Raw genomic sequence first — 12212 nt, forward strand, 5'->3', positions numbered from 1 at the left:
TGGTTATATAACATTCATATTTTTAGAAAGATCACCCTGGCAGCAATATGGAAATAGATTGGAGTGGGGTAAGACTAGAAACAAGAACACAGGAAGAAAGAAATTTTAAGAAGGGAGACTTAGGACAGAAACAAGTAAATGGAGAGGATATGAGGATATTTAGAAGGCAGGAATCAGGAGACTTTGAGTGATCAGAAAGCGGAGGAATGGCATAGGAGAAGGAGATTAAACCAGTGGTTCATAAAACTGGGTACCTGGGACAGCAGGATCAGCGCCACCTGAGAGTTTGTTACAAGAAATATAAATTCTCAGGCCCCACCCCAGACTGTCTTAATCAGAAACTCGGGACATGGGGCCAAGTCATCCATGTTTAGCTGGCCCTCCAAGTGATTCTGAGGTGTGCTAAAGTTTGAAAAGCACTTAACGCCATTGGTTTCCAAAAGTAGCTGCGCATTGGAATGACCTGGGAAGCTTAGAAAAAGAAAATACCCACCCCAGAGATTTCGATTTGATTGGGCCAGACTCTAACCAGGACATTGGGAATTGTTAAAAGTTTCCCTGGGAAATTTCCACATGTGTCCAGTTGGAAATCAACAGTAGATTGCTGGTTCTGGCTGGGGCGTCTGAGTGGATAGTACTGATACTCACCAAGGAAAGGAGGCAGGTTTAAGAGAAATGGCAGGTTTATGCCATTTTCCCAGGCTCACTGTTCCCTGTTGAATCCCCAAATAAGCACGCTAGACCTTTGTTTAACCAGATTTTCTTTAGTTTACTATAAGCAAACAGACAAAGCAATTAGAAGTATCAAAACATGAGCACAGAGGTAACGGGTAGTACAGTTAGGCTTTGAACCTAGGTAGCCTGGTCCCCAGGAAGCCTGTGTGCTTAACCCCTACGTTAAGAATGTGAACTAAATGAGGAAAGAACAGTAATGAATTCCACTTTTAGTAATAAAAGAGGACAGGAGAGTAAGAGGACATTAAAGCCTCTGGAGATTAGCTTTAAAAAGATTCAGAGAATAAAAAGAGAAGAACTTTTAAAGATTTGATGCCTTTCCTTAGGCAATTTACTTAATTTCTCTGTGCCTCAGTTTCCTCATCTTTAAGGGAGAATAACAATAGAACCTGCGTCTTAGGTTAGTCTGAAGATTAAATGAGTTGATAATTGTAAAGTTCTTGAAACAGTGTGTGACAGATGGTAAATGTCATCCAAGTGTTTATCAAACAAAAATTTTAAAAAGTGGTACAGAATTTGGTGTGAACCAAGAGACCATTCAAAGGTTTTCCAGTGTGGAGGAGATAACCCGCATCAGGTGAGTCTCACTTGTGCCTCCAGGGGATACATACAACATTCTAACCCTTGTAGTTAGACTGCCACATTCCTGAAGACATGAGCATGGCTTACTCCTTTGCATTCTCACTTTCTAGCACAATATTTGACCGACGGTAACTGTTCAATAAATGTTTGTTGAATAAATAAATTAATGATGAATTACTCATTTCATTCATTGGGTTTTACTGTATATAGAAAACAGTATTTCACACGATATCTTCCTAGAGGCAAACAAACAGTTTGGAGATGGGGATTTAAGCCAAAGTACCCCAGGTGGAGGCAGAAGATAAACAGGACAACACTACACATCTTAACTCATTCAGAACTAGCCAGAAAATCAGGTGGAGCAGAGCCTGCAGAAGAATCTATCAGAGATGCTGAGGGAGGCAGGCAGAGAAATAACGTTGAGACCGACACCAGCAGTGGAGGGGGGCTGGGAGGGAAAGACCTGAAGCACCACAAAGTCGTTACTGAAGCACTTTCCATCAGCCTAGCAGAAAAGTCAGGAAACTTCATATTCTCATAAAAAGCATTATTTAAGGCTAGATGGACTTAGAATTGGGGCCAGCTCTGCCATTAGCTAGCTCCTGACCTTGTGTGAGTCATCTAGCCTCTCTGAGCCTCTGTTTCCTCCTCTCCAAAATAATGTATTGACTAACAATCCAAGAGTCTTTGCAGCTCTGCAGTTCTTGATTCTAACAACAGACTGAGAATTTAAGCTCTTTCAAGGACAAATAAAATACTTTATTTTTAGTTTATTGAGCTATTGCAGGGACTCTATTTCTCATTTTGTGTGCAATAATACTGTCTACTTTTAAAATTCATTCTGTGTTTTAGGCTTTATTTACAATGATAGGGACTGATATCCAGTTTTCATAATTACCAAAAAATACAGCTTAATGTACTAGATCGGTTTATTTTTAACTTTGACCCGCCCGTCACAATCCTGTAATAGCAAAATAGTATGAAAATCCTAACACTCTCTAAAAAGTCTTTGTAAAAATTAGCCTGAATATAACACCTATTTAGTTCTCAAACAGTTTATTAGTAAAAACTTAAAAGATTGCACCCATGATCTGGGTTATGGTTACACTCTAGACTTACAAATAACAAATAAAAACAAAAATCTCAACTACAAACTCTGAGGTGGGTAGATGAAAAGTCACAATTCTATGACTTTTATGTTTAGATGCAAATTGCACATATCACATTTTGGGATTTATGTCAAACTTGAGTATAAATGGCAAAAACTGTTAATCTATTTGTACTTGATTCACAAAGTCTCAGAGTCTCTTGGTAATCAGTCTAACTCTTTACAAGAAAAAGACATTAAGTTATTTGAGATTTTTACTACAAAACCTAATATGCCCCTGATACGCTATCTCTGATTATTCTTAAATGAAGTCTTTGTTGGCAGAAAAGTTCACCATACAAGGGCTCTTGATAGCTTCAGAAAAACGCTTCATTAGATTCCTAAGCACTGAAGTCATACCTCTAAGAACAGGGAAACCTCCAGAGTCTCCTTCAAAGATTACTCACAGCCCAGCTACTACTGGGACCATAAAAGACACAGCTTCAGAAACAGAGTTAAGGCAGAAACCATTTCTTTATTGTGCTACCTCCACAAGGAATATTTTCCATATTATTAAGATCTCTAATGTGCTGTAAAATATCATGTACCTGTCAACGTCAAACTTTGATAAACACTCTAAACATGAAATTAGTTTCCAGATACTGTAAGTCAGTTCTTTCTTTGACATATAGTTGGGGCTTATCATTCCCAACGTTAACATTCATCAGGTTGAACTAAGCAGTATAGAAGGTTCATGCTATGTGTTAATTTATCAACGGTTTTGCCAATTTGTACATGTAAGTGTTTTTCATAGAAGCGAGACACTTAGCCAACGAATCTAGCTAAACCTATGGGATCTTAAACTCTACACAAGTTTTGTTACTATGTGCTTGCAATTCTCATAAAATCACAAAAATGTGCTTCATTAAAAATGCCCTCTGAAAGATGGTCAAAATGGTTATCATGGTGATTCAAATGCAGAGGATTATAAGATTTCCAAAAAGAAATAGCTCCTGACTAGAAAAAATTTCTATGGGGAAAATAATATGCTATAGGAAATTATTGTATTGTACATACTGAAAACTGTGGAATGTAGCTATTGAAAATGTTAGAAGTCTGTTTTCATATACAAAAGCCAAATGATAATAAATGCTGTGTATTTGTTAAATCAACTGTACTGTAGTGAGAGTAAACAAGATTACAATGTAAGGTGAAATTGCTTAGTCAACTGTAAATCACTTTACAAATATAAAAAAATTTTAAGGGCTATGTAGACAAAAATACTAAGGTGCATCGTCATTTAAAAGCGTAATAAAAGATAAAGAGAGCATTTATGTAATCCTTCTGAGGAAACAAAAAGTTCTAATTTTATTTTGTCTCTGTGCCCTTGATGCTTCCACAGGTTTCTAAAAGGGAATTCTGGGTTTGGAAGAAATATAGTACATGAGAAACAAAAGAGGGCTTGGGGGTGTGGAGAGAGAGAATATGAATATCTAAACCAAAGAACTGGAAGATTCATGCATTCTATATCTTTAATTGTGGATGAGTGGAATATAGAAAGAACATTTTATAGTCCTACATCATGCTTGTCTTTTAAATAAACTGATAGGAATTTGACATTGGTCATTGACAATGTCAACAGTAGAGTAAAATTCTTCTGGAGATAAGACAGACAAGTATATTTTGTTGGTTTTATTAATCAAATATTAACTATCCTGCAATTTTATTACTTTAATATGTCCCAGAATCACGTAGAATAAATTTAAGGCTAGTGACAACTTCAACATCTCATTATCAAAAGCCTATATTTTTATTTGTTTTTTGTACAAATTTGGGGGTACATGTGCAATTCTGTTACGTGCATATAATGGGTAGTGATCAAGTCAGGGTATTTGTCACTCATACTACCCTTTAGCTGGAATCATGTATTACCTCTGAGACTCCCCAGGCAAATGGGAGCTCAGGTGTTCTTCTGACATTTCCAATACTGGAGAATCTCACTACTTTAGCAGACTTTCGTTTGAATTTCAACTGATTGTGGTGTTTTTTAAAATTCATATTCACTTTAAACCTGTCTCTTTCTAATCTCCACAACTTAGACCTAATTTCCCCATTTTGGAGAATCAAGGACTGAATCTAATCCTACTTCTATATAAAAACCCAATAAATGTTCAGTGATAACTCTCAGAAGTAAAGCACTTGAAAGAGACTCTAGTAGGTAATAGCCACTCAATAAATGCAAGCTATTATTATTATTTTTATCATTGAAATTCTAATTTTTTTCTTTCTTGGACTTTCTATAACTAGTTTTTTCAAGATTGCCTTATTTAAAATGTTTCAAAGACCTCTCTCTACCTCACCTTGAAGCTACGTTCAGGACACTCAAATTCTCTTCAGAGAGGCAATAAGATGCTATGACTCTGTCTTCATCTTTATTTTTTCACCTTTTTTTTAACAAAGGAAGCTTAATTTAACACAAAATATAAATATATATTAATTGCCTACTCTATGCATGACACTATACAATCTGAAGTCTTCTTCCTAGGGGTGGCTCTGAGAGAAAAGAAAATTATCATGAAGGTTTCCCTTTGCTTTTTCACAATCATAATTTGTATAATTTTTATCCATTACCACTATACATTAAAATCTACTTTCATGCTTAATATTAATCAGATCTCTTAGCAACTGATATTATTCATTGGCTTTAAGAAGACTTGACTATAATATTTATGTTGTTATATTTTAAATATTTATAAAATACAAGTGCTCATTTTTTTGTAAGACAAATCCCATTACAATCAAAAGCTATTAAACATTTTTTTCAGGGTTCATTTTAGAATCCTCTAGCAAGATCCTAAGAATCTTCAGGACAATAAAATTCTAATGTAAAGAGAGAATTGGAGGAGTCCCGTGAAGTATTGTAAACAATTTTTACTATAGAACATGACTATTTCAGGCCACAATTTAGGCTCTTTGCTTTGACTTGAAATAAATAAATTAATAAGTTCAAGATGTTTAACTTGGGCTTCATTATTATTATTACCTTCAAATTGCACTTTAAGATATTTATTAAAGCAACTTCTAATCAAAGATAGCAAAAAAGTATTTCTATTCAACACTCCTCTACAAAATCAGCTATCCCTTCCTTCAAAAAGAGTGTGGAAAATAGAGAAGAAAACACCATCTTGTAGGACACTCTCTAGTGCAATGAGTTTTGTACTGAAGGTAGTAGGAGGATGGCCAAGAGCAAACATGTCTCTGTAGTTGTCCAGAAGCAGAGTTATCCAAAACTCAATGCCAAATGCTGTATCATAGAGAGTATAACTTCTTTTCAAGTGCCCATGGATCTTATAAAAACTAACCAAATAGTAAACCATCAAGAGAACCTAAATTCATTACAAAATTTAAAAGTAATATGTGTCACTTTCTCTCATCCAATATAATAAAATGATAAATTATGTTAAAAAATATGAAAAAATATTCTCCCATCTGGAAAAAAATGAAAACTTTCTCAAATAACTTTGGGTCCAAGTGAAAAACAGTCCAAATTGCATATAATTTTTAAAATGATGATGAAAAGAATACGGCACTCCCACTTTCTCCTTCATCTACCTCCTTCTGTGTTGCTTTTTCTGTGCAAATCTAGTGCATGTTTTACGAAGAGGCATCTACATAAACTCTGGTGTTCATCATAGCCAGGGAAAAGCCAAAGGAAATAATCAAAGCCAAAATCAGAAAGTTATCCATTTTCAAGCAGCAAACAACATCGTGAGTGGCAGGGTATGTCATTGAGACCATAATAAGATTCGAATTTGATAGTCAGCTTTTCAATGAAATCAATAGAGCTACACAGTTGGAAATGGAAGAGCAATATTTATTTGAGATCAAAAGAAAAGATACTACTTTACCCAAGAACTATTTTTCTATAGGCAATAATATATTCGCAATCAAAAAGTACCACCTGGTTTTAGCACATACAGATTAACATTTCTGTTCTCACTCCAAATCAGTATCCAAGGGATTCAGCTACAATAGAGTTCAGCTAAAATAAATAGCCTCAAACATTTACATTATTAAATAAGAAGAAATGGGATTAATTAAATATGCAATCCAAGAAGCAAAAAATAAAACAAATTTATTTTTCAATATAATGAGTTAAAAAGAAGATGTATTGGTACAAAAAAAAAAAATCCAGACGCTAGTACTTTGAATAAAGCAATAAAATAGACTACCCACCACAATCTAATCCACGAAGTGCCAAAACACAAACACTCAAAAAGGAAATTTAGAAGAAGAGAAATATGCGAGAAACAGAAAAACTGTAAGAATTGTTAGAGAATGGTTTGCTCAACTCTACACAAATATATTTGAAAGCTCAGATAAAATGGATGATTTTTTCCTTTTTTTCCCTTTATTTATATACCTTGTTCCTATTTCCCTTACCCCTTAGGCATCCAATCTATTGTGTTTAATATTTACACTTTTGTTTGTATATGTCCTTACAAAATGTGAGTTAATGTTTTATTCGTATGTATTTCTAATATGTATATGGAATTGCACCATACATTTCTGTCCTGTTTCTTTTTTTTAAATTTCAATAGATTTAGGGGGTACAAGTATTTTCTGTTACATGGATGAATTGTATCATGCTGAAGTCAGGACTTTTAGTGCAGCGCCCCCAAACATTTTGGCACCAGGGACCAGTTTCATGGAAGACAATTTTTCCATGTATGGGGAGGTGGAGGGAGAGGAGGCGGAGATCAGCTCAGTCACTGGCCTGCCTGACGCCCATCTCCTGCTGCGTGAGGAGGTGGAGGGGTGTCCTGCACCCCTTCCTAAGTTTCATGGAAGACAATTTTTCCACGGAAGAGGGTGGAGGACGGGGGAGCTCTGCAGACCAGTCCCTAACAAGACATGGACTGGTCCACCGCAGGGAGTTGGGGACCGCAGTTTTAGTGTATCCCATAGGTAGATTTTTTATCCCTCAGCACCCTCCCCCTTTCTTAGTTTTCAATGTCTATTACACAATTTCATGGCTGCGTATACCCTCATTTAGCTCCCATTTATAGGTGAGAACATGTGATATTTGTTTTTCCATTCCTGAGATACTTCATTTAGGATAACAGTCTCCAGTTCCATCTAAGTTGCTGCAAAAAACATTATTTCATCCTTTTTTTGTAGCTGAGTAGTATTCCACAGTATATATACACATATCTATACACACCACATTTTCTTAAGCCACTATCAGTTGATGGGCACTTAGGCTGGCTTCATATTTTTGCAATTGTGAATTGTGCTAAAATAAACATTTGCGTGCAGGTGTCTTTTTTATGAAATGATTTCCTTTCCTTTGGATTGATACCCAATAGTGGGATTGCTGGATCAAATGCTAGGTCTACTTTTAGTTTTTTGTGGAATCACCATACTGTTTTCCATAGAGGTTGTACTTGTTTACATTCCTACCAACAGTGTATGAGGATTTTCTGTTCGCTGCATGTATGCCAACATCTATTGTTTTTTAACTTATTAATAATAGCCATGCAGACAGGGGGTAAGGTGGTATCTCATTGTGGTTTTGATTTGCATTCCCCTGATAATTAGTGATGTTGTTCATATTTTCACATTTCTTGGCCATTTGTCTCTTTCTTTTGAAAAATATCATTTCATATCTTTGGTGCACTTTTTGATGGAGTTATTTTTTTCTTGCTGATTTGTTTGAATTCTTTGTAGATTCTGGATATAGTCCCTTGTCAGATGTATAGTTTATGAATATATTCTCCTATTCTGTAGGTTGTCCATTTACTCTATTTATTTACATTGCTGTGCAGAAACTTTTTAGTTTAATTAAGTCACATTTATTTACTTTTGTTACTGTTGTATTTGCTTTTGGGGTCGTAGACATACATCTTTGCCTAGGCCAATGTCCAGAAGTGTTTTTCCTACGTTTTCTTATAGAATTTTTATGGTTTCAGGTCTTACATTTAAGTCTTTAATCTATGTTGAGTTAATTTTTGCATATGGTTAGAGATAGGGATCCAGTTTCACTTTTTTGCATGTGGCTACCCAATTTTTCCAGCACCATTTATCGCCTAGAGTGTCCTTTTCCCGAGTGTATGTTTTTGTCTACTTTGTTAAAAATCAGTTGGTTGTAACCATATGGCTTTATTTCTGGGTTCTCTATTCTGTTCCATAGATCTATGTCATTGTGTTTTTTAAATTTTTCTTTTCAAGATCAAGGTTCCTAAGATACATCATATTGTTTCTGTACAACTCACCAGTGCTATTCATTGATGCATGTCATCTATCACATTTTGCTTATCTTCTCTTTCAGTTATGGGCACCCAGGTTGCCTCCAGCTCACCACCCACACAACTAAGGCTATAATGAACACCCTGTTACATTTCCACCTATTAATCTGTATAAACACTTCATACACCTACAAGGTTATAGGTACAGAATTAAGGAATTCATTTCCCTAAGGAGCGCTTTCCCAGAACGGTTGCACCACACCATACTCCCACCAACAATACAAAAATGTTCCTGTGTTTTCAGAGCCCTGTCAAATCTTGGCATTATTTAGCTTTTTCACTTTTGTCAGCCTAATGGGTATAAAATGATATTTCATCATTGTTTTAACTTGAATTTCTCTGTTTTTAAGATCTCTTCATATACTTCATGACTCTTAGTATATCCTCTTTGGTAAGTTTCCTGTTCATACATTTTGCCTATTTTTTCATTGGGATGGGTGTCCTCCAAGTATTGATTTGGAACTATTTTTTTAGTAAATAATAATCATTTTTAATAAATAATAATCATTTTTTGTTTTGCTTTGGTTCTAGCAATTACAAAAATATTCTATTTTTGTTATCTCTCTGTAAACCTTGTCCATGCTATTTGTTTTCTGAGCAGAAATTCTTAATTTTGGTATAAAAAGCTTCATCAACATTTTGGCCTTACAGCTTATGTTTTAAGTTTTAATCAATAAGAACTTCACTGCTCCACATTACAAAGAACTTATACTTTTGCCTTTTATATTTAGGTCTTTAATCCACCTAAAATCACCCCTATATGTGGTACATTATTAGGTATATTATTAGGATCCATTTTTATTTTTCTCCATAAACTAATTCAGTTTTCCCATTATCACTTACTCTATAGCCCATGCTTCATGGGACCATGTTTGTGATATAATGAGTTGTCATATATATACACACGCCTGTCTCTACACTCTCCATTCTGTTGCATTGATGGTTCATGTGTTCTTATACTAATATCACACTATCTTTATAATAATGGTTTTGATGTATGTATTATCACTTTTTCACAATACTGGCTTAGCTCTTCATGGACCTCTATTCTTCCAAATAAATTTCAAGTTAAGTTTATTGAATTCCTCAAGAAATTCAACTAGAATTTTGATTGGTATTGCATTAAATAAAAATGTAATTTTAGAAAGAATTTATATCATTTTAAAACCAAGTCATTTTATCCAGAATCATAAAATCCTTCTCTTTTTATTTAGTTTATCTTCTATGCATTTTGATTGAAGTTTCCAAGTTATCTCTAAGGAAGCCTTGAGTGCTCCTCATTAAATTAATTTCTCAGATACTTCATAATTTTTAGTGCTTCAGGAATGAAATTATGAAAAAAATAAGTATTTTATTAGATTTTCTAGTTGATTGTTCCTGCTACTGATTTTTAGAAATTGATCTTGTACCCAACTCTTGAATTCTCTTTTTGGTTGTAATAATCTGTCTATAGATTCTTTTGGTTCTTATGTTTATGATCATATCATTTGCACATTATAATAATTTTGTTTTTTTACTTCCATCCCTTCCAAACTTTGTTTCTATTTTTAGCACTGACTAATGCCTCCAGTGATATATTAAATGGTAATGTCAATACTGGATATCCTTGTCCTGTTCCTGTGGAGAGACAGTTCTCCATGGGTCTCTCATGTTTCTGCATGTCTTGCAAGAAGAGACATTGACTGTCTTTATTCTGGATTCTCTTTTCAGTGTTGTTTGCATAGCAAACAGCCTTAAAAGATACAGAAACTATATCCTTCCAAAGTAAAGGGCAGGTTTGTTTACAGCCTTAGAAGAAAGAAATAGTCTTTCCCTCCAGAGTAAAGGACAGGTACACTTACCACCCATTATAAACCACGGTCATGTGTTGCTTGACAGCGGGGATACCTTCTGAGATGTGCGTCATTAGGTGATTTTATCACTGCATTGTGCTAACATCATAGAATGTACTTCCACAAATGTACCTGGTATGGTGAAATTGATAAATAAATTATGGAATGTTCACAAACTTGAATATTATACATTAAAGAGAAAGAATCACTATATTCAAAAACATAGATGAATTTTATGAATATTATGTTGAATGAATGAAGATAGACACACAAAGAGACATGCTTTATCATTCCAGGGAAACCTAATATATGATTACAGATTAGAAATCATTATAGTAATTGAGGGAGGGAGTAGTAACTGGAAGAAACACAAAGGGGCTCTGACACCCTAGTGTTGTTTATACAAGTTAGTTCACTTTGTGAAAATCTACTGATTTATACATTTATCATAATCACTTTTCTTCATTCATGGTATACATCAATGGAATTTATAAGAAATTATTTTGATGGAAAGGAATCAACAGAAAATAATCTGTGGAACAGAAGAGAGAATCAGAAATAGACACAATTCATACGGAAAATTATTATACCTGTATATCATAGATGTCACATTATATCAGTTGGAAAAAGATAGATTACATAAAATTATGTTGGAGCAACTGAATAGTTACTTAGGAAATAGAAATACATCAAAATTCTTTTCTAATAGCATATACCAAAATAAACTCAACAGGTAAAAATTTAAATGCAAAAGTGATGCCAATGGCAACCATGAAAATACAGTAAGTGTTGGTGAGGATGTAGAGAAATTGAAACCTTTGTGCATTATTGGTGGACTATAAAATGGAAAAACAGTATGATAATTACTTTAAAAATTTAAAACAGTACTACAATATGATCCAGTAATCTCACTTCCGGGTATATATCCAAAAGACTTGAAAGCAGATTCTCAAACAGATACCTGCATATGTGTTTCCATAGCAGCATTATTCACAATAGCTAAGTGAAAGCAACCCAAATGTCCATCAATAGATAAATGGATGAACAAAATGTGATACATACATACATTAGAACGTTTTTGAGCCACAAGAAAGAAGGAAATCCTGTTATGTGCTACAGCATAAATGAACCTTGAGGACATTATGCTAAGTGAAATAAGCAAGTTGTAAAAAGACAAACACTGTGAGTTCCATTTATATGATGTATCTAAAATAGTCAAATTCACAAAAACATAAAGTAGAATGATAATTACCAGGGGATAAGACGAGGGGAAAAAGAGGAGTTATTGTTTCATAGGTACAGCATTTCAGTTTTACCCCATGAAAACATTCTAGAGATCTACATCAAAACAGTGTGACTATGTAATACTTAACATAACTGAATTGCGCACTTAAACAATGGTTAGAATGGTAAATTTTGTTATATGTTTTTACATCAACTTTTTTAAAGTAATACTGTACTAGCACTAAAAAGAAATGACTATTTTATGCTTCTAAAGTGAAGTGTTTATGTCCCAAAGAAAATGATTAATTAATTTGCCTTAAAAGTAAAAACTTCTTTTAAAAATAAATCAGCACCTGTAATCCCAGCTACTTGTGGGACTGAGGCAGGAGGACTCCTTGAGCCCAGGAGTTTGAGACGAACCTGGGCAACATAGTGAGACCCTGT

The sequence above is a fragment of the Propithecus coquereli genome, unplaced genomic scaffold (genome assembly GCF_000956105.1).
Source record: "Propithecus coquereli isolate 6110/MARCELLA unplaced genomic scaffold, Pcoq_1.0 Scaffold19, whole genome shotgun sequence".
In the NCBI taxonomy this organism is placed as follows: Eukaryota; Metazoa; Chordata; class Mammalia; order Primates; family Indriidae; genus Propithecus; species Propithecus coquereli.